At 44.3% G+C, this 22,278-nt stretch overlaps 1 protein-coding gene across 1 annotated transcript in view; it reads left to right on the top strand.

The window, feature by feature from the left end:
- The first annotated feature begins 12,893 nt into the window (after nt 1–12,893).
- LOC115102190 (helicase ARIP4-like) overlaps nt 12,894–22,278 on the top strand; it is an 89,381-nt gene continuing 79,996 nt past the window's right edge. Inside the window, exon 1 of the mRNA XM_029621833.2 lies at nt 12,894–13,034. The gene's annotated coding sequence lies outside the window, so the exon portion shown is untranslated. The remainder of the gene's footprint in view (nt 13,035–22,278) is intronic.

Here is a 22,278-nt window from a genome sequence, read left to right as displayed (position 1 = left end):
TGTTTCAGCCTAGCTCAGTGCTTTTTGTGATGGTGGGGCAGCCAGGGAAAATAGGGAGCATAGGGGCTGGTAATGTTCTCTAGTTGCGCCATGACTGGCTCAGTGGTCTGTCACTCATGGGGACACTACGTCACCGCCAAATCTAAGGGTAGAGCTAAACAATTCAATCCCCTTGGGTGCTGCCATAGAGTTATATTAGAAGTGCCCATCCAAGAAAGCTCAAGGTCGTTGGCCACAGATAAAATGACGTCAAATCACGTTATATCTACAGTAGCTTTGATTGGACTGATCATGTCAACATCATACTTTCAAAATCTTAGCTAGCAGTCATCATCATGAATCAAGTCGACAATCTACTGGCAAATCCTGTTTAATCCTTGTCATATGAAGAGAAATAATGAAGAGAAATTATAGATAAAACGTATCCGTACTCATCGGCCATTGGACATAAACATTACGCAACAAGTTGGAAATCGCAAATTCAACAATGAGTGGTTTGGAAGGAATCAGTGGCTAACTGCAAGCATTGCAAAGCAATCACTAGCCTGCTATTCAGTGGAGTAGGTCTGTGGTCCCAAATCTGGGTTTAAGGGTCTCTTTCCCAAGTTGAAAATGATAAACATTCAACATTGGCCATGCTGTCAATCCAGCATGATTTCTGCTGCGCTCACAACAACTGTTAATTTGGAACTAGGAAATCTGACTTCAGTGAGTTCAAGACAACTGAGAATTCGGGAAAAAACAAGCTCCGACTGGGAAAAGACGTTTTGAACGGTCACCCAACAGAATTGTAAATTGGGAACTCGGCCTCTTTCTAAAGCTACGACCTGAAGATCACTGGCGTCATCATGATTCAACCTTATTTTTTTTAGTTCCCAGTTGTCTTGATAGCACCATAAATCCAGAGAATAGCAGGAAGTTGATGACAACATTTTCCCACGAAGGACCGCCACGCCACCTTCCTATTCAAGTGAGCACAGCACAACAAGGTGAGACCAAAAATGTCTAGTATGCTGCTGCACAAATGATGTAATATGCCAGGTAGATATCTAATCTAATCTCTCTAATCAGCTTGCCATTCCCTCATGCCATAGTTTGTACATCTCAGTTGTCAGTAGAAACCAAATTTGTTTAAGCAAGTCAACCATATCAGCTATGTTTTTAATAAAAGGCAGTAAATAAGTCTGAATGAACTGTTTCGCTGCCAGACAAGGCTCACCTGATAGCCAGGTGTAGCAGTGGTAAGGCCCTAACAGTTTGTAGTCACCATTTGTCACCGTTATAGTGGAATTAATGTATTGTTTAGTGTTGTATTGTGTAGTGGCTTTGCTGGCCCCAACAAGATTTACATGCTAAAATCGTCACTGGATACAATCATCACACATTCTCAAAAACCACACCCATCATTATCATATTTTCCACAATTGTTTCTTTCAATATGTGTGTTTTTGCATGCACATTGATTAATTGATCTTATGCTACTCAAAGATAAATATATACATTTTTGTTAACATATCCAATCGGTTAGTAGTTGGATTTATTGCACACATTACTGAGATGGTTGTTCCCATCTAGTCTCATTTATACATTTTTCTCACCTTTTTCTCACCTTGCAGTCACAAAGTCAGGTTGTGGTGATTATTTCGAGCTATCCTAACTCTGGCTGGTTTCCAATAGGAATTACATATCACTTCGCAAGGCAGCATAATGTGACTTGCCCGATGTGAGTTTCAGACCACTGTGTTCAGGTAAAACTAAGCTGTCAAAGTGTGGCCTTATGATATAGTATGTAATGTATTGTCATACAGGGTTTAATTTAAATTATAAAATATTCACTTAGGCACCTACTCGGTGAAGGCTACAGGACTGAAAGACATTGAATGCAACAACCATGTCTCTGTCACTAGTACAGGTAACTCTAAAATTCACTTGAAAGGCACCCTGGGAAATATGCAAATAAGGCTTTTACCACCCTTTGTTAAAACAACACACCAAAAACATTTTTAGTGGTACATTTTTGCCACTTAAAGGAACAAATGGCTTTGTCACTGTAGACGTAGCCTAAAAAGTAACTTTGTACATTTTCCAAAAGTACATTTTTGTACCTGTACTATCATGTTCCCCTACGGTACACTATTGGCTCTTTTATTAAGGTACAAACTGCAAAAAAGCAAAACAATAAACGTCCTCTAACTGTCAACTGCGTTTATTTTCAGCAAACTTAACAAGTGTAAATATTTGTATGAACATAACAAGATTCAACAACTGAGACATAAAATGAACAAGTTCCACAGACATGTGACTAACAGAAATGGAATAATGTGTCCCTGAACAAAGGGGGGGGGGGGGGGGTCCAAATCAAAGTCATAGTCAATATCTGTGTGGCCACCAGCTGCATTAAGTACTGCAGTGCATCTCCTCCTCATGGATTGCACCAGATTTGCCAGTTATTGCTGTGAGATGTTACCCCACTCTCCACCAAGGCACCTGCAAGTTTCTGGGGGGAATGGCCCTAGCCCTCACCCTCCGATCCAACAAGTCCCAGACGTGCTCAATGGGATTGAGATCCGGGCTCGTTGCTGACCATGGCAGAACACTGACATTCTTGTCTTGCATGTTCATACTACCTCAATCAGCCTGACTAACCGGTGTCTGTATGTAGCCTCGCTACCTTTATAGCCTCGCTACTGTTTTTCACCGTCTTTTTACGGTTGTTTTTATTTCTTTACTTACCTATTGTTCACCTAATACTTTTTTTGCACTATTGGTTAGGGCCTGTAAGTAAGCATTTCACTGTAAGGTCTACACCTGTTGTATTCGGCGCATGTGACAAATAAACTTTGATTGGATTTGACATCACGCACAGAACGAGCAGTATGACTGGTGGCATTGTCATGCTGGAGAGTCATGTCAGGATGAGCCTGCGGGAAGGGTACCACATGAGGGAGGAGGATGTCTTCCCTGTAACGCACAGCGTTGAGATTGCCTGCAATGAAAACAAGCTCAGTCCAATGATACTGTGACACACCACCCCAGACCATGACGGACCCTCCACCTCCAAATCGATCCCGCTCCAGAGTACAGGCCTCGGTGTAACGCTCATTTCTTCAAAGATAAACGTGAATCCCACCATCACCCCTGGTGAGACAAAACCGCTTCTCGTCAGTGAAGAGCACTTTTTGACAGTCCTGTCTGGTCCAGCGACGGTGGGTTTGTGTCCATAGGCAACGTTTTTGCCGGTGATGTCTGGTGAGGACCTGCCTTACAACAGGCCTACAAGCCCTCAGTCCAGTCTCTCTCAGACTATTGCGGACAATCTGAGCACTGTTGGAGGGATTGTGCGTTCCTGGTGTAACTCAGGCAGTTGTTGTTGCCATCCTGTATCTGTCCTGCAGCTGTGATATTCGGATGTACCAATCCTGTGTAGGTGTTGTTACATGTGGTCTGCCACTGCGAGGATGATCAGCTGTCCCTCCTGTCTCCCTGTAGCGCTGTCTTAGGCGTCTCACAGTACGGACATTGCAATTTATTGCCCTGGCCACATCTGCAGTCCTCATGCCTCCTTGCAGCATGCCTAAGGCACGTTCACACAGATAAGCAGGGACCCTGGGCATATTTCTTTTGGTGTTTTTCAGAGTCAATAGAAATACCTCTTTAGTGTCCTAAGTTTTCATAACTGTGACCTTAATTGCCTACCGTCTGTCAGCTGTTAGTGTCTTGACGACCTTTCCACAGGTGTATGTTTAGTAATTGTTTATGGTTCATTGAACAAGAATGGGAAACCGTGTTAAAACCTTTTACACTGAAGATCTGTGAAGTTAATTTGTAAAAATCCAAATATCTTTCTAAGACAGGGTCCTGAAAAAGGGACGTTTCTTTTTTGTTGAGTTTATGTACCTACAACTAAAGGTACAAAGGACGTACCTTACAGGGTACCCTGACAGCGTTGGTAACCCTTTAAGAACAAATCTAAACCTTTATTTCTGTGAGTGTATCAATACTTATGGTAACTTCAATGTCCTCTTTGAGCAGGAAATGAACACAGTAGCTCTCTCAAGCTACTGCAGGACTAGCTTTGTTCCCTGTCGTTGAGGCATGTGCCAACACACCACTCCACCTCAGGCGGCACGAATGGGGAAATACCATTGGCTTGGCTGGGATGATTGATTGGCAGTAAATCGGCCTTGATCAGCACTTTGGCTGCACACCTGTTCCCTGGACCGCAGAGAAGAGCAGAGGCTGGGCAGTGCCAGTCTGCCAGTAGTTTGTCTGATCCCCCTCTCCCCCTTCCATCACAGTCAGACTAGACTACAGCTGTAGACAGCAATGAACAGATCCCTACTGTAATGCCATAAATTAGATAAACTAAAGATTTTCTCTCTGTTTTCATTTGGACTGTAGTAGGCCTATCACTGGAATCTAAAACAGAACTTCGTACCTGAAACTCCAAATGACTTGATCACCTTCACTACTGTATAATGAAGAACTTGTGTTGATCAATACACTGCCCCATAGGCCCGTCAACCACAGAGCAACCGGTCTATATCTGTCATATCAATTTCAACATGATTAGGAAAGCCTGGGCATTGCCAGAAGAGGAGAGTAAAAGCGATGCCAGAGGAACACTTAGCACAGAGCCATATATAAAAATACGGTATACTGTATATAGTTAAATATGGCTCTGAGATCAAGCCCTGCCTATATTAAATTATATCCATATAAGCTATAGCATATAGGCTAGCCTAATCCACCTGGAATTTACAGGACACAAACCCCTACCTATCCCTTTCATGAATGGGTTAATTCACTACCTGCCCTACATTGAGGTCTCTCCATCCCTCTCCACCACTCCCTCCCTCCTGCTACCTTTCCCTCTCTTCCCCTGTCCTCCCCATCTCTCTCCACCTCTCCTCTCTCCCACAATAGAGTGGATATTTGACCGTCTCTCCCTGCTGTCTGAACAGAACATGTTGCTGGCGTGCCAATGCTGTATAAAGAAACCCAAGGGAAATCTGAGAGACAGATGGCTGAGAGAGAGAGAGAAAGAGAGAGATCCTGAGCAGTCAGTCACCACCACTGCAAGACATCCACATTTTCCCTGCTGGGTAATTGAAGGCCCGTTTCTGACAAAAAAGTATATCTACTCATAGCATTGCAGAGGCTTGGTGGGAGTTGTGTTGAAAGATATTTTGACATTTGATTATGTTTGTGGCGTGTTGGAATGTTGGAGTGTTTTCAGACTTCAGGACACGTAGAGCTGCAACAAGTGTAGTCTGAGGATAGGTTTGGGAGGGAGGAGAGTTTGTGAATGTCTCTTAAATGGGTTTAAAACTCCACATCAGCAGGTTCTCAAATTAGTCCAAATTTGGTTTATAATTGCATAATAAAACAAGGTTTTTAACCCCTCACGATGATAACGTGGTATCTTGCCAACAATGTATAAAACAGCCATGTGGTAATTAATATGGCATGTTAGCCCTATACGCACTCTATAGAACAACTTACAGGCTGTGATGGTATGGCTTGTAATACGCATGATGATGTAAGACCCTGATTTTGTTTAAAACAGCATATGACACCACTGAGAAATAAGCAGTGAGGCAGTCATTTGATTCTACACTACAGAAGAAAAGCAGATGGAATTATCAAGGGTAAAATGCAATGTTTGGTTCCTACAGGTCTATTGAGTCCAGCTGTGCTCCAAAACAGATTTGTTATAATGACTTAATAAACTTAAAAGCATGGTGGCCTATAGCTACATGAGAGCATGTTTGGTGGTAACCATGGAACCTAAATGCTGGTCGGACTGCACTAGGAAAATTACCATGGTGAGCTACCACATCTAGTGGAGGAATACCATCATTGCACTAACAGCTGCAAACAGCATCATCATCCTCAGTAACGTGATAAATTGGTGTAGAAGAACAAGGGTTATTCACCCTGGAGAGCCACCCTCCTCCTGGAGAGCCACCCTCCTTATGGAGAGCCACCCTCCTCCTGGAGAGCCACCCTTCTCCTGGAGAGCCACCCTCCTCCTGGAGAGCCATCCTCCTCCTGGAGAGCCACCCTTCTCCTGGAGAGCCACCCTCCTCCTGGAGAGCCACCCTCCTTATGGAGAGCCACCCTTCTCCTGGAGAGCCACCCTCCTCCTGGAGAGCCATCCTCCTCCTGGAGAGCCACCCTTCTCCTGGAGAGCCACCCTCCTCCTGGAGAGCCACCCTCCTCCTGGAGAGCCACCCTTCTCCTGGAGAGCCACCCTCCTCCTGGAGAGCCACCCTCCTGCTGGAGAGCCTTCCTCCTCATGGAGAGCCACCCTCCTCCTGGACAGCCACCCTCCTACTGGAGAGACCCCCTTCTCCTGGAGAGACCCCCTTCTCCTGGAGAGCCACCCTCCTACTGGAGAGACCCCCTTCTCCTGGAGAGACCCCCTTCTCCTGGAGAGCCACCCTCCTACTGGAGAGACCCCCTTCTCCTGGAGAGACCCCCTTCTCCTGGAGAGCCACCCTCCTCCTGGAGAGCCACCCTTCTCCTGGAGAGCCACCCTCCTGCTGGAGAGCCACCCTCCTCATGGAGAGCCACCCTCCTCCTGGAGAAACACCCTTCTCCTGGAGAGCCACCCTCTTACAGGATTTTGTTCCAGTCCTAATTTAACACACTTGATCCTGCAATTAGTTATGTTCATGTAAAGTCTGGGAAAAAAGCCTGCACAAACAGTTGACAAGTTTCATCATCCTTCTATACAGATACTACAGTAATCAATGTCAGAAACATTATTAAGGGTGTGTATGGTTTGGTTGCATTCTTAAACACAAACTTAAACATCTGATTCAATAAGTAAGGAAAGGTTACATGGCCCCAGGTAACCCCTGTTAAGGCCTACCAAAATAATAAAATCATCCTGGAATGGCAGTTGGGTATGATGCCTCTCTCTCAGCGCTAGGTGTATCGAGACCACTGTCAGAATGGGCCCTGCTTTGCTCTGTCTCACAGTAGAGGATTTAAAAACAAACATGAAGAAGCACAGAAAACTGACAGAGGCTTGAACTGGAAGAAGGACTGCATCTCTCCCAGGAGGAGCTAGACTGGGCTGAAATGGGGGTAATTCTAGGCACTGGTGGTGTAATGCTGCTGAATTTACAATGCAGAGCACAGCTCAGGCTGCCTGCCTGACTGAGTGCCAGCCAAGGCTCGTTGTGATTGATGCAGGGGATCAGAGGAACAGTGAGGGAAGCAACAACGACGGCTCCTCAGGAAATTGGAACAAGTTCACTGGCTCAGGGCCTTTAGCTCTCCGGCCACTTATTTTGGTCTCAATCTCCGACTACATTCACAAAGCCTTCAGATCCCTGTCGGGGGATTGGGAGACAGACAGAGGGTTGACTGAGCTGAGAGAAGAGTTATTACAGATGATAGACAGAATAGATAGATTAGATAGATAACATGCCATCATAACATAGAACAGAATATTGGGGGAGAATAAACAGACAGAGAGAAAAGATTCAATGTGAAAGGGCCATACATTTGGTTTGACATATGCATTGGTTTGACCTAAGTCTGATAGCTAGTAAAAGTAAATGCTGTAGCGTAGGTGTCTGCAACTACAAAATCATCGTAAGTCAAGATCAGTCTTCAATAGCCTCCTAGCTACAGATTGTTACACCAGATAATGTGATTTATCAAAAATCTTTGGTAAATTACCTTATCTGGTGTAATAATCTGTAGCTACTGGACCCCCACTGGTTGAATCAACGTTGATTTGACATCATTTCAAGTCAATTACATTGAACAAACATGAAATAGACGTTGAATTGACGTCTGTGTCCAGTGGGAGTAGTCTCCACGCCCCCATTAAACTTGCTCTGACTCCTATCATTCCAAACACTCCACACATTTTCAGTGTGCTGTTGTGGAAAAACAAGTCATTATTTCAAGTTTATAAGAGAAATGGACCAAAAGGATATGACTTTGGTTAATTAGCTAATTAATTATTTTTTTACAGATCAATTCTGTTTGCTTGTTAGAGTGGAAGTGAACACTGCCAGTACATCACTCTCCAACCAGGTCAATTATTTGAGGAGAAAACTGAAGTGAAAAGGGAATTCGGCAATGGAAGTTGATAAAAAGGTCTTTATTGATATAACCTCAAGTTTGCAGGTGTGGTGACACTGATAGCTTGACTTCACAAAGCAGGTTAGGATAGCTAACGTAGCAGGTTAGGATAATCAATGTAGCAGATTAGGATCATTAACGTAGCAGGTTAGGAAAAGGTTTAGGCTTAGCTAAAATGCTACAGTTGTCCCCAAACGCAACACGAACATGCAACTTTTGGCCCGTAGCTGTACTCCATTTTGCCACAACAATAGAAGCCATCCGTTCCGAGAACAATGAGAGTCACCTGGAGGAGACTGGTGGGTGGAACCATAGGAGGAAGGGCTCATAGTAATGGCTGGAATGGAATAAATGGAACTGTATCAAACACATCCAACATAGAGAAAGACCTAGTTAAACTGCAACTTACACACATCACCAACACACACTTACCCCACCAGACATGCCACCAGGCGTCTTTTCCCAGTCCCCAGGTCCAGAACAAATTAAAGGAAACATACAGTATTATACAGAGCCATGTTTGAATGGAACTCCCTTCCATCTTATATAGCGCAAGTGAACAGAAAACCTGGTTTCAAAAAACAAAGAAAGCAACACCTCACGCCTCTCCCCCATGTGACCCACGTGTTGTGTGTGTGTACTGACATGTATGTGGAACTAATAGTTGCACACACTACATGTTCATGTTTTTAAATGTATGTCAATTGTAAAGTATTTTGTATGTCATGTCTTTTTCGTTATATGTCAGACACTAGTAAGACAAGCTGTCGCCATTGGTGTCGGCTAAGGGGGATCCTAATCAATGAAATCATATGGAAACCATGTTTGACTCTGTTCCATAATTCCATTCCAGCCTTTACAATGAGCCGTCCTCTTATAGCTTGTCCCACCAGCCTCCGCTGGTGTCACCACACAGGCCCCGAGTCTTCATTGGGGTTTTTACCAAGAGGCCAGGGTTCCGGTCGAGAAGCATGGTTTAGACAGCTCCTACAGTCTTGCTTCGGTACTGCAGTTTAACTGACGCCCGGCCCAGAAAGATAGAGAAGTCAAGATTAGAAAATTCCTAATAAGACACTTTTGTCATGACCTTTGTGCACAAAACATTCATTTAATTATTCTAATAATTGTCACTGAGGCCATTTTTTTCCATCACTCACAGCCAAAGATATTAACATTTCATATTCATCCAGTGTCTGCCATGTTATTGCATGATTTTGTTGCTGCTGATGCCGCGTTCAAAAATTTGGATGGTCATCCAACTCGGAATTCCAATTTGGGAACTCGGGCCTCTTTCTAGAGTTCCGACTTTCCGACCTGAAGACCACTGACTTCATGATTTGACCTCGTATTTTACTGAGTTCCAAGTTGTGTTAACGCTGCATAAGCGCTAGTGTGTATGTGGAGTTGGCCGTGTAAACCAGATGCAAAACTAATATAGATGGTCCAGGAATAGGTATATGCGAACATGAGTATATTATGTTGAAAACAATGGTCGGACATCTTCTTTCTACCTAAAATTGAAGGAGGGTTTTATAGATTTCTAAATGGCCTCCCATGGGTTCAAGGACCAATCACAATGGCAATACAAAACAAAACAAAACATATTGTAATTAGGGAATGCTTATAAAAAATCTGACCAATTGTATTTAGACATAGACTGACCAATAGATTGTGGTTACATGTTATAGCCTACCGATAGTAGGCCTATTTATATTTTTTAAGATTAAGATAACTTTTTTGTTCAATTGCCCACAAGGTCCAACTGAAATATGCCTTCTGGTTTTAACCCAACCCCTCCGAAAGACACACGGGCCTACATATACTGTTTTTTTTTAGAGGTGTGCCTTGCTCAAGGGCACAACAACAGGCGATGAATCTGACACCAGCAATCCTCCAGTTGCCAGCTCACTTCCCACCAGATTCTTCCCATCTAACCTGGGATTCAATCTGGCAACCCTCCAATTCCTGGCTCGCCTCTCTAACCTCTAGGCTACCTGCCGAGAGATGAACATCTTAACTCTGAGTTTGTTTTTTCTCTAACGAATATGTTAATATGTATAATGTCACACGTGACATTGACAAAGAAGAACAAGAAGAACAGGGCTCCGGGCAGCCGAGCGGAAATGGAGGAAAACTCGCCTCCCTGCGGACCTGACATCCTTTCACTCCCTCCTCTCTACATTTTCCTCTTCTCTCTCTGCTGCTAAAGCCACTTTCTACCACTCTAAATTCCAAGCATCTGCCTCTAACCCTAGGAAGCTCTTTGCAACCTTCTCCTCCCTCCTGAATCCTCCTCCCCCTCCCCCTCCTCCCTCTCTGCAGATGACTTCGTCAACCATTTTGAAAAGAAGGTCGACGACATCCGATCCTCGTTTGCTAAGTCAAACGACACCGCTGGTTCTGCTCACACTGCCCTACCCTGTGCTCTGACCTCTTTCTCCCCTCTCTCTCCAGATGAAATCTCGCGTCTTGTGACGGCCGGCCGCCCTACAACCTGCCCGCTTGACCCTATCCCCTCCTCTCTTCTCCAGACCATTTCCGGAGACCTCCTCCCTTACCTCACCTCGCTCATCAACTCATCCCTGACCGCTGGCTACGTCCCTTCCGTCTTCAAGAGAGCGAGAGTTGCACCCCTTCTGAAAAAACCTACACTCGATCCCTCCGATGTCAACAACTACAGACCAGTATCCCTTCTTTCTTTTCTCTCCAAAACTCTTGAACGTGCCGTCCTTGGCCAGCTCTCCCGCTATCTCTCTCAGAATGACCTTCTTGATCCAAATCAGTCAGGTTTCAAGACTAGTCATTCAACTGAGACTGCTCTTCTCTGTATCACGGAGGCGCTCCGCACTGCTAAAGCTAACTCTCTCTCCTCTGCTCTCATCCTTCTAGACCTATCGGCTGCCTTCGATACTGTGAACCATCAGATCCTCCTCTCCACCCTCTCCGAGTTGGGCATCTCCGGCGCGGCCCACGCTTGGATTGCGTCCTACCTGACAGGTCGCTCCTACCAGGTGGCGTGGCGAGAATCCGTCTCCACACCACGTGCTCTCACCACTGGTGTCCCCCAGGGCTCTGTTCTAGGCCCTCTCCTATTCTCGCTATACACCAAGTCACTTGGCTCTGTCATACCCTCACATGGTCTCTCCTATCATTGCTATGCAGACGACACACAATTAATCTTCTCCTTTCCCCCTTCTGATGACCAGGTGGCGAATCGCATCTCTGCATGTCTGGCAGACATATCCGTGTGGATGACGGATCACCACCTCAAGCTGAACCTCGGCAAGACGGAACTGCTCTTCCTCCCGGGGAAGGACTGCCCGTTCCATGATCTCGCCATCACGGTTGACAACTCCATTGTGTCCTCCTCCCAGAGCGCTAAGAACCTTGGCGTGATCCTGGACAACACCCTGTCGTTCTCAACTAACATCAAGGCGGTGGCCCGTTCCTGTAGGTTCATGCTCTACAACATCCGCAGAGTACGACCCTGCCTCACACAGGAAGCGGCGCAGGTCCTAATCCAGGCACTTGTCATCTCCCGTCTGGATTACTGCAACTCGCTGTTGGCTGGGCTCCCTGCCTGTGCCATTAAACCCCTACAACTCATCCAGAACGCCGCAGCCCGTCTGGTGTTCAACCTTCCCAAGTTCTCTCACGTCACCCCGCTCCTCCGCTCCCTCCACTGGCTTCCAGTTGAAGCTCGCATCCGCTACAAGACCATGGTGCTTGCCTACGGAGCTGTGAGGGGAACGGCACCTCAGTACCTCCAGGCTCTGATCAGGCCCTACACCCAAACAAGGGCACTGCGTTCATCCACCTCTGGCCTGCTCGCCTCCCTACCACTGAGGAAGTACAGTTCCCGCTCAGCCCAGTCAAAACTGTTCGCTGCTCTGGCCCCCAATGGTGGAACAAACTCCCTCACGACGCCAGGACAGCGGAGTCAATCACCACCTTCCGGAGACACCTGAAACCCCACCTCTTTAAGGAATACCTAGGATAGGATAAAGTAATCCCTCTCACCCCCCCTCCCCCTGAAAAGATTTAGATGCACTACTGTTCCACTGGAGGTCATAAGGTGAATGCACCAATTTGTAAGTCGCTCTGGATAAGAGCGTCTGCTAAATGACTTAAATGTAATGTAAATGTAAGAAAAACCCTGCGACCAACCAGAAGTGCGTGAAAAGCGGGTTCATAACTAAATCAAGGCGCGTTTAACATAGTTGGGCAGTAGGGGGCACCGCGAGAATAAGAGAATTTAGAGGTGATGCAGACTGCTTTCTGAAGATAATCCAGTAGACTACTAGCCCACTACAGATGCTGCGTGAAATATATGACAAAATACTCTGTTAATTACCATTCCATCGATCAATTAACTCAGAAATCAATGTGTTAGGTTACTGTGTAAGAAGAGAGAAAATGTAGACTTGGAAAAGCTTCCATGTCATTAATTGAAAACCCATAGAAATTGGACAACAATCTAAAATGGGTTCATTTTATGGTTTTGAAATTCAGGCTTCATTTAACATATTTATTTATTTTGGTGGTATAGCAATTGGATATTAATTGTCTGTCTAAATTGCAGTTGAGCTAAATGTGTAGCAAAAAAATATGAGAATCAACATAATAATTAGTTTGCGGCGTATTTAACTTTATGCATATTAATGTATTACGCAAACTGATCATGTGTCTCAATCAATTTGATCCCCATTTTCGCCGAATTTCTTAAGATTTTGGCTGTACGTTTCCGGAACTCTCGAATTGGATTTTGTATTCCTGCAGGGGACCGACAGCGTCGTTGCTCCTCAAGAAACTGATGAAAGAAATCTCAACCTGTATGTAACAGAACATGTATTGACAATTGAATGCAAATTAATTTACCATTTAATGCAAATTATTCAAGAAATTTCACGTAGCGAATGCGAAAGGTAAGGGTACTTTTTCGTTTGCATGCCAAATGTAATTGTGGGAGATGTCATTGTTAAAACATTTGTCGTGTTTATTCTGCCCAGTGTGTCAACTGTGGACAATGGGAGCCTAGTGCACATCATCGGTGCTCAGACTGCATTGCCATTGCAGTGAGTGCATGTTATGAAACGTGTGCTTTTTCATAAGCCTTACTGCAAAGCAGTGGAAATTGAATATGTTTCATTGTTGTCATTCTATCTACAACAGTCAAATAATAATTCACTTCAGTGGCATTGCTTGCTGAAGTGTTGACTGAAATGTATACCTACGTCAACCTTAGCTGACTAAACTCAACTTTGTGGAATTCGGCTCCAGCTACATTTAGGTCGCCCAAGGTCAATACTTCCAAAAATGTAAATTTGAGGAACGCTTGCCTTGTACATTTGCCCTCTCTGGTTGTCTGCCTTTCTTTCTTTATTTGCTGAAATCCAAACTTTTAAATTAAATATTTAATCAAATACTACCAACTCTTTCCTTGTTGAGATTGAATTGGCACATGCGCATTCACGCGGAGTTGCGGTAACAATGAGGAAACAGTTGGTTGTATTTGATGTGTTATTAAAAATGATGGATTTCAGCAAACAAAGCTATGCAACTACAGATTACAAGCATAAGTACATTAAAAAATATTGACCTTTGGCAAATACAGTAGATGTAGTTGGAGCTGAATTCACCATAGTCAGCTAGTTTGGTTTTGGTTGTTTTTTTGGTGTGACATAACTAAAATCATGCATGTTCTTATCTTCTGTAAATCTTTTTTTATATGTAGTCATATCTGCCTCTGCAAGATTTGTACCATTTTATTTTCCACTTTGTCATCTTTAAAAATATCTAAAGGTGTCTAAGGTACAGTATGTTGTGCTGAGGGATTAGGCTCTTTGCCCTGGTCACTTGGATTAACTGCTGGTTCTTTTGTTGAAGGGAATTCAAAGACATTTGCTTAATTTCCCCTTACATAATGTATCCAATGAACTCTACCCAGTCCCAAACCCAACATGAACTGTTCTGTGAGCACTTGGGGAAGATTAAACAGTCTTTTTAAGCTGTCACACCGTGGTCTTTTTAGATTGCTCTCGTAACATTTATTTTTGTTGGCCAATTTGTCTTCAATCTGCCATCGGTTCCATGTGAGTCCATTTGTCATGGTGAGCAGACATTTATTATTTCTACAGCAGTTAATTTGTTTACTTTTAATCAACCACTCCATTGACGTTGTGGTTAGTGTCTCTTCTTATCCCCTTGGCTCACACTGAAAAGTGTTAACCACACAACACAGTACACCTTTGTGCTCAGAGTGTCTATTCTCTCTGTCTTTTCTCTGGAGCTTGTCGCTGAGCCACCTCAGTGAGGTGTGTCTCAGAGCAGCACACAGATTCCAGGTTTGATCTATCGGGAACATTTTAAATGGCCTTCTCCTTTCAGAAGGTCCGGGGGTGGCTGCTACTGGCACTCCTTTGCTTGCTCACTCTGTTCCTGCGAACAGGCACAGAGGGAGACCTGCAGGCGAGGGAGGGTGTCGTGACACAGCCCAAATGTCTCCTACGCACTCCCTCGCTCCCGGCCATCCCGAAATGAGGAGCCGCACTCTTCTTTCCTTCTCCTGCCTTGAACTCTCCAAACTTTGAACTCTGTCCCTGTCTCCTCCTCATCTTCTCTTAATCATGAAGTTCATGCACTTTTCTTTCTCTCGCCCACCCAGCAGGCTATGTTTTCACGTCCCTGTCACGTCTCACGTCCCTGAAATGTATGTGTGTGTGTGTGTGTGTGTGTGTGTGTGTGTGTGTGTGTGTGTGTGTGTGTGTGTGTGTGTGTGTGACTCTGATGAGCTGGCTCCATTATGGACCCATGGCCTGTACATACTGTACTAGTCTGAGTGGAGGGGCATTTATTTATTTTTGCACTGAAAAGGAATAGCCTATTAAGTAGAAAGACACATTCTGCTCGCCTTTTGATATCTAAACTCAGCAAAAAAAGAAACGTCCTCTCACTGTCAACTACGTTTATTTTCAGCAAACTTAACGTGTAAATATTTGTATGAACATAACAAGATTCAACAACTGAGACATAAACTGATAATGTGTCCCTGAACAAAGGTGGGGGTCAAATCAAAAGTAACAGTCGGTATCTGGTGCGGCCACCAGCTGCATTAAGTACAGCAGTGCATCTCATGGGCTGCACCAGATTTGCCAGTTATTGCTGTGAGATGTTACCCCACTCTTCCGCCAAGGCACCTGCAAGTTCCTGGACATTTCTGGGGGGAATGGCCCGAGCCCTCACCCTCTGATCCAACAGGTCCCAGGCGTGCTCAATGGGATTGAGATCCGGGCTCTTCGCTGGCCATGACAGAACACTGACATTCCTGTCTTGCAGGAAATCACGCACAAAACGAGCAGTATGGCTGGTGGAATTGTCATGCTGAAGGGTCATGTCAGAATGAGCCTGCAGGAATGGTTCCACATGAGGGAGGAGGATAACGCACAGCGTTGAGATTGCCTGCATTGACAACAAGCTTAATCCGATGATCCACACCGCCCCAGACCATGACGGACCCTCCAAATTGATCCCGCTTCTGAGGACAGGCCTCGTTATAACGCTCATTCCTTCAACGATAAACGCAAATCTGACCATCACCCCTGGTGAGACAAAACCGCAACTTGTCAGTGAAGAGTACTTTTTGCCAGTCCTGTCTGGTCCAGTGACGGTGGGTTTGTGCCCATAGGCGACGTTGTTGCCGGTGATGTCTGGTGAGGACCTGCCTTAAAACAGACCTACAAGCCCTCAGTCCAGCCTCTCTCAGCCTATTGCGGTGAGTCTGAGCACTGATGGAGGGATTGTGCGTTCCTGGTGTAACTCAGGCAGTTGTTGTTGCCATCTTGTACCTGCCGCGCATGTGTGATGTTCGGATGTACCGATCCTGTGCAGGTGCTGTTACACGTGGTCTGCCCCTGTGAGGTCGATCAGCTGTCTCCCTGTAGCGCTGTCTTAGGCGTCTCACAGTATGGACATTGCAATTTATTGCCCTGGCCACATCTGCAGTCCTCATGCCTCCTTGCAGCATGCCTAAGGCACATTCACGCAGATGAGCAGGGACCCTGGGTGTCTTTCTCTTAGTGTTATTCAGAGTCCGTAGAAAGGCCTCTTTAGTGTCCTAAGTTTTCATAACTGTGACCTTAATTACCTACCGACTGTGAGCTGTTAGTGTCTTAATGACCGTTCTACAGGTGCATGTTCATTAATTGTTTATGGTTCGTTGAACAAGCATGGGAAATGGTGTTTAAACCCTTTACAATGAATATCTGTGAAGTTATTTAGATTACCTTTGAAAGACAGTCCTGAAGAAGGGCTGTTTCTTTTTTTTTGCTGAGTTTATATATACACACAAATCAAGCCATGAGGTTGAATTAATTGTCCGTAGAGCTCTGAGACTGGATTTTGTCGAGGCACAGAGCTGCCTCTTCCCAAAAATTCCTGAAGCATTGAAGGTGCCCAAAAACACATTGGCCTCCGTCATTCTGAAATGGAAGTTTGGAACCACCAAGACTTCCTGGCTGCCATGCCGAACTGAGCAATAGAGGGAGAAGGGCCTTGGTCAGAGAGGTGACCAAGAGCCCAATGGTCACTCTGACAGAGCTCCAGAGTTCCTCTGCAGAGATGAGAGAGATATTTATTTTATTATCCCAACTAGTCAAGTGAGTTAAGAACAAATTCTTATTTACAATGACTGCCTACCCAGGCCAAACCCGGATGATGCTGGGAAAATTGTGCGCCGCCCTATGGGACTCCCAATCACGGCCGGATGTGATGCAACCTGGATTCGAACCAGGGACAGTAGTGATGCCTCATGCACTGAGATGCAGTGCCTTAGACCACTGCGCCACTCGGGAGCCCCGACACTTTCCAGGACAAGCATCTCTGCAGCACTCCACCAATCAGGCCTTTATGGTAGAGTGGCCAGACAGAAGCCACTCTTCAGTAAAAGGCACATGACAGCCCGCTTGAAGTTTGCCAAAAGTCACCTAAAGGACTCTGACCATGAGAAACCAGATTCTCTGGTCTGATGAAACCAAGGTTGATCTCCTTGGCCTGAATACCAAGCATCACTTCTGGAGGAAACCAGGCACCACTCTTCACCTGGCCAAAACCATTCCTATGGTGAAGCGTGGTGGCAGCATCATACTGTGGGTATGTTTTTCAGCGGCAGTGACTGGGAGACTAGTCAGGATCAAGGGAAAGATGAACGGAGCAAAGTACAGAGAAATCCTTGATGAAAACCTGCTCCAGAGCTCTCAGGACCTCACACTGGGGTGACGGTTCACCTTCCAACAGGACAACAACCCTAAGCACACAGCCAAGACCACGCAGGAGTGGCTTCGGGACATGTCTCAATGTCCTTGAGTGGCCCAGCCAGAGGCCGGACTTGAACCCGATCAAACATCTCTGGAGAAACCTGAAAATAGCTGTGCAGTGATGTACTCCATCCAACCTGACAGAGCTTGAGAGGATCTGCAGAGAATGGGAGAAATTCCCCAAATACAGGTGTATTAAGCTTGTAGCGTCATACCAAAGAAGGTGCGACACAGCCTGTCATCTTACCATTGGCTGTAGGGTTTCTTTTCTTTTTACTATTTTCTACATTGTAGAATAAGTGACAACATCAAAACTATGAAATAACACACGGAATCATGTAGTAACCAAAAAAGTGTTAAACAAATCAGTGAGTCATGTGGCTTGCTATATAAAATGGACATCTAGGCATTGTTACTGTTCATTTGAATGTTAGGTCACTCACTTTGCCCATTCTAAGTGACTTTGAGCATGGTATGATCATCGGGGCCGAGTACAACATTCGTTTGCAGAACGCCATCTCGGAATGCACAACTCACCGGTCCTTGTCACGGATGGGTTATTGCAGTAGACGACCACACCGGGTTCGACTCCTTTCAGCTAAAAACAAGAAATGTTTCCAGTGGGCACGCGATAACCAACACTGGACAATTGAGGGGTGGAAAAACATTGCCTGGTTCGACTAATCCTGGTTCCAGGTGGCTGGTCTCAACAATCCCACAGGTGAAGAAGCCGGATGTGGAGTTCCTTGGCTTGCATGATTACAGGTGGCCTGCGGTTGTGATGCCGGTTGGACGTACTGCCACATTCTCTAAACAATTTCTCTACCATAAGCCTCCAACGTTAACTTTCAATCATCTAGCAACAGCTCTGGTGGAAATTCCTGCAGTCATCATGCCAATTGCACGTTCCGTCAACTTGAGACATCTGTGGCATTGTGTGGTGTGACAATAAAGCACCTTTTGGGTTTTGGGGCTGTTTAAATGAGAGCTCTGTTTTTGCTTGTTGGCTGCTTGTTTCTTGAAATAATTAGTTTGAAAAATGCTGAGGCTAAGATCATTGATAATAGCCTATCCCTAAGACACTTATCAGGCTGCTGATTTCAATGTTTTAAGGGAGACTTTTTTTAAATCCTCCAACACCTCACCATTCACAACTTAAAAACAATGTATCTTTTCTTTGATTTACTCTCTGTGTGTGTGTGTGTGTGTGTGTGCAGTGCTCCCACATCTCAGTTTTGGTTTGTGTGGGTCACTAGATATGAAGCAGTGTCTGTCTGGTGAGGGAAGGTGGGGTGTCTGTCCTTATCTAGGCTACAGCACCACTGTTGTTGATGTTAGCAGGTGATTGTTGAGCAGAAACTCTGTCTGTGCACACTAACCCTCACGTAGATATGCGATCCCAGAACACTCCTTTTTAGATGTCTTTTCCTGTCCACACCTGTCTATTAGGGCTGGGATGATACCAGTATTGCCATATCTTTCCATTACAAAACTGAAAACGCGTAACAGATCAAACTCATTGGTCCTTTAACCTGCTGTATGTGAATGATTGTGTGCTATAGCTTGGGAAATAAATACATATGACTCTGGGTGAAAACATAAAGATGTTTGTCTCCAACATTAGGGCTGTTTTCCTAAAAAGTTAAATTTGCTATGTGTTTTGTTTACTTGCTATGATACTAACAAGTATCGCGATACTGGTATTGTCCCGGCCCTACTATCTATTGCTCTCAAACTCAACTCTGGACCTCGAAGCCAGTTCCACAGGTTCCCCTCTAATCAGGGACTGATTTAGACCAGGGGCATCAGGTGGCTTCAATTTAACTTTCTGGTAGAACAGAAAACCAGCATTCTCCGGACCTTTTTAGGTTAAAGGCGTTCGCATGCTTCCCAGCTGAAATAGTTCAGAACAGTTTGTGCATATATTATGACAGCATTTAGTGACGTTTTTGTTAGTTTGGGACTTTTTGTTAGGTTTTTGGGGGGGGGACTGTTCGGCCACACTTTTGTATTTATTTTTTTCTCCGGCAAGCCGAAGTCATTAGCCAAGGTCTTACGCCTCTTGCCAGTGAGTTGGTCAGCAGTAGGGATTCAATGAGAGACGACTTGTCCTCAGGCATGTTTTTTCACTTGAGAAATACTGCACCGAGCATTCTAGTCAGATTAAAAATTGCACAACGAAATTAATGACATATTGCTTGAGTTATCTTAGATTAATTCAGACTTTTGAGGAAGTGTATACTTCGGCATCTCAAAATGGACAAACAGAACTGTTGAAGCTTTTTTTTTTCTAGTTTTTCAAGCGAACGTCTTTTTTTAAGGGAGTATGTGAGCACACTCATTCTGTTCACCTTGCCGAACTAAAGCCTGCTGACGCCGTAAGAGTTGAATATCTCTGGTCTATTGTGTCCCTTGACTCCAGTGACCTTTCGCTCGTTGGAAGTTTTTCAATAAATTGTTATATTTGTAGCTACGTTTTAAGTAAATATACCTGCAGTTAACTTGTGATTCGTCAGGAGATAAAGCAGATCCACTTCAATCAGTGTAGCTGAAGTTGGGTGAAAGGATTTTTAAGCCTTGAGACAGTTGAGACATGGATTGTGTATGTGTGCCATTCAAAGGGTGAATGTGCAAGACAAAAGATTGAAGTGCCTTTGAACAGGGCATGGTAGTAGGTGCCAGGCGCACCGGTCTGAATCAAGAACTGCAACGCTGCTGGGTTTTTCACACTCGATTAGTGTTTTCTACACTCTGCATACAATGCCTTCAGAAGGTATTCATACCCCTCGACTTATTCCACATTTAGTTGTTACTCGGGCTGTTACGGTGACCGTATTACCGCCACACCAGCGGTCACGAGTCATAATGACAGTCAAATTCCACATGACTGCTTAGTCATGGTAATTAGGCTTCTCCAAGCTCTGCTGCTGCTGGTCATTAGTAGCCTAGCGAAGTTGCTAACTGCCTGGTACTCAGCACTCTATTGTCCCTCTAATCACTCTGACATCAAATGCAAATGTAATCGAATATCTAATCAAACACTTAATGAGAGCCCATGAGCTCATGTTGCGCAACATTTCTATAGGCTATACATATAGAGGAGGATCCCATCATCTTTCTATAGGCTAGGCCTACTATTTATTCTCTCAACTTTCCTAATATTAATCACATTCCTTAAATTTACAACAGGAGTTTAGCCTACCTGGCTGGCATGAAAATAAACCACCGGGAAATGCGTCCTCCATTCGCCATTTAAGTGAAAAGATGGCATGTTTTCTGCGGCCCCTGTTTGGAGACGGGTGCATGTTAATGGTCCATTCTAAATCAAAACTCATTTCATGCATATATTATCTAGCATATGTAAAGTAGGGTTGTCCCCGACAAAAAAAAAAACTGTCGCCCAAAAGTCACCTGCTCTTTCGACCAATCGATGGCTCAACATGTTTAAACGTGTATTTTTCCATATATAGACACACCCTATGTGTTTTAATAAAATCAACTAGATGCATTGAGCTTTTCTGAGGCTTTAAGCTTACGGTTTGATGCCTCCAGGGTGCCAGAGATCTAGATAACCAGAAGGGGGGAAAACTTAACCTGACCCAACTCTCCTGAAGTTAAAAGGCAACACGAGGAGTCTGCAACATTTCTCATGTGGAATGCCAATTTATCTTACCATTTCTACCAATCTGCATGCCAGTTATGATTTTCAGATTCACATTTTCATGAATGTTTCATTTAATTTGTCTTCATAGCTCAATCATTGTAATGTGGTTCATCAAAATTCTATCTAAATGAACATTTTACAAACCTAAAAAGTAACTTCGGTTGCCAACTATGTAAAAATAGCCTACATAAAGCCAACAAATAATAACATTGCAGCCTGCAGGTAGAAAATATCCTGATAATTAATATGCTATAAATCACATTTGCTACACATGGCCTGTTTGCAACGAACTTTAAACATTGTATCAACTATTAACTTGGGTGTGGCCAATGCTTGCACTAGCGAACTTGCAACATTTTATAAAATATTCTGGGAACAGCTGTAGGCTATTTGTGCAAGGTATAAGAAGCAATGCTTGACTTGTGCAGGAGCTCACCTCAAATGTTCTACTGTTTGAGCTCCTGTTCCTCTTATAGAATATTAACTCAAAATTATTGCGTAGCTCCTGCACCTAAATATAAACAGGACCAGCACCCAAAATGAGTACCGTAACCTATTTCAGTCCAATTCCAGCACTGATAAAAAGCCTATTTTATGAAATTTCCACTGAATCAGAGCATGACATTTTTCCCTTTCACTCTGAGTGGTTATCGAAAAGAGAGCGCTGGAAAGATTTTTCAAATACATTGAGGAAATATTGTCATTCTCAATGGATGTATAAACAGACTTTGTTTGCTTGCTATTTGAGGTGAAGAAAAACATTACTTTGAGAAGGTCCATAGGTCATTAGTGGTGGTGTGTTAAGCCAATCAGAAATGCTATCAGGTCTCCAAATGGGTGCATTTATATGACTACATTTGCATGCAGGCCAGGAAGCCTATTGGCCTACGTCTATGCGTGCACGTACTTACTCAACATTGACAGGAGCGCTCCAAACAAAAGACAATTACAAAGCTGGTAAATGGAATTATATAAACCAAAATTGTAGTATAGGTTGTGCGCTCTGCAAACAACGTGTTCACTCCGACAATGAGAACGGTAAAATACTGGCATTATAATATATTGAATGTATTATCAGACATTACCTGAACCGAACAAATGGTAAATGTACTACTGGTGATATATGTAATGGGGAATTGATATGCCCTAACCATTGAACGCGAATAATTCACACAATGAAGTTATGAAACCATG

This window comes from Oncorhynchus nerka, linkage group LG20 (genome assembly GCF_034236695.1).
Source record: "Oncorhynchus nerka isolate Pitt River linkage group LG20, Oner_Uvic_2.0, whole genome shotgun sequence".
In the NCBI taxonomy this organism is placed as follows: Eukaryota; Metazoa; Chordata; class Actinopteri; order Salmoniformes; family Salmonidae; genus Oncorhynchus; species Oncorhynchus nerka.
This window is presented reverse-complemented; position numbering and strand designations above follow the sequence as displayed.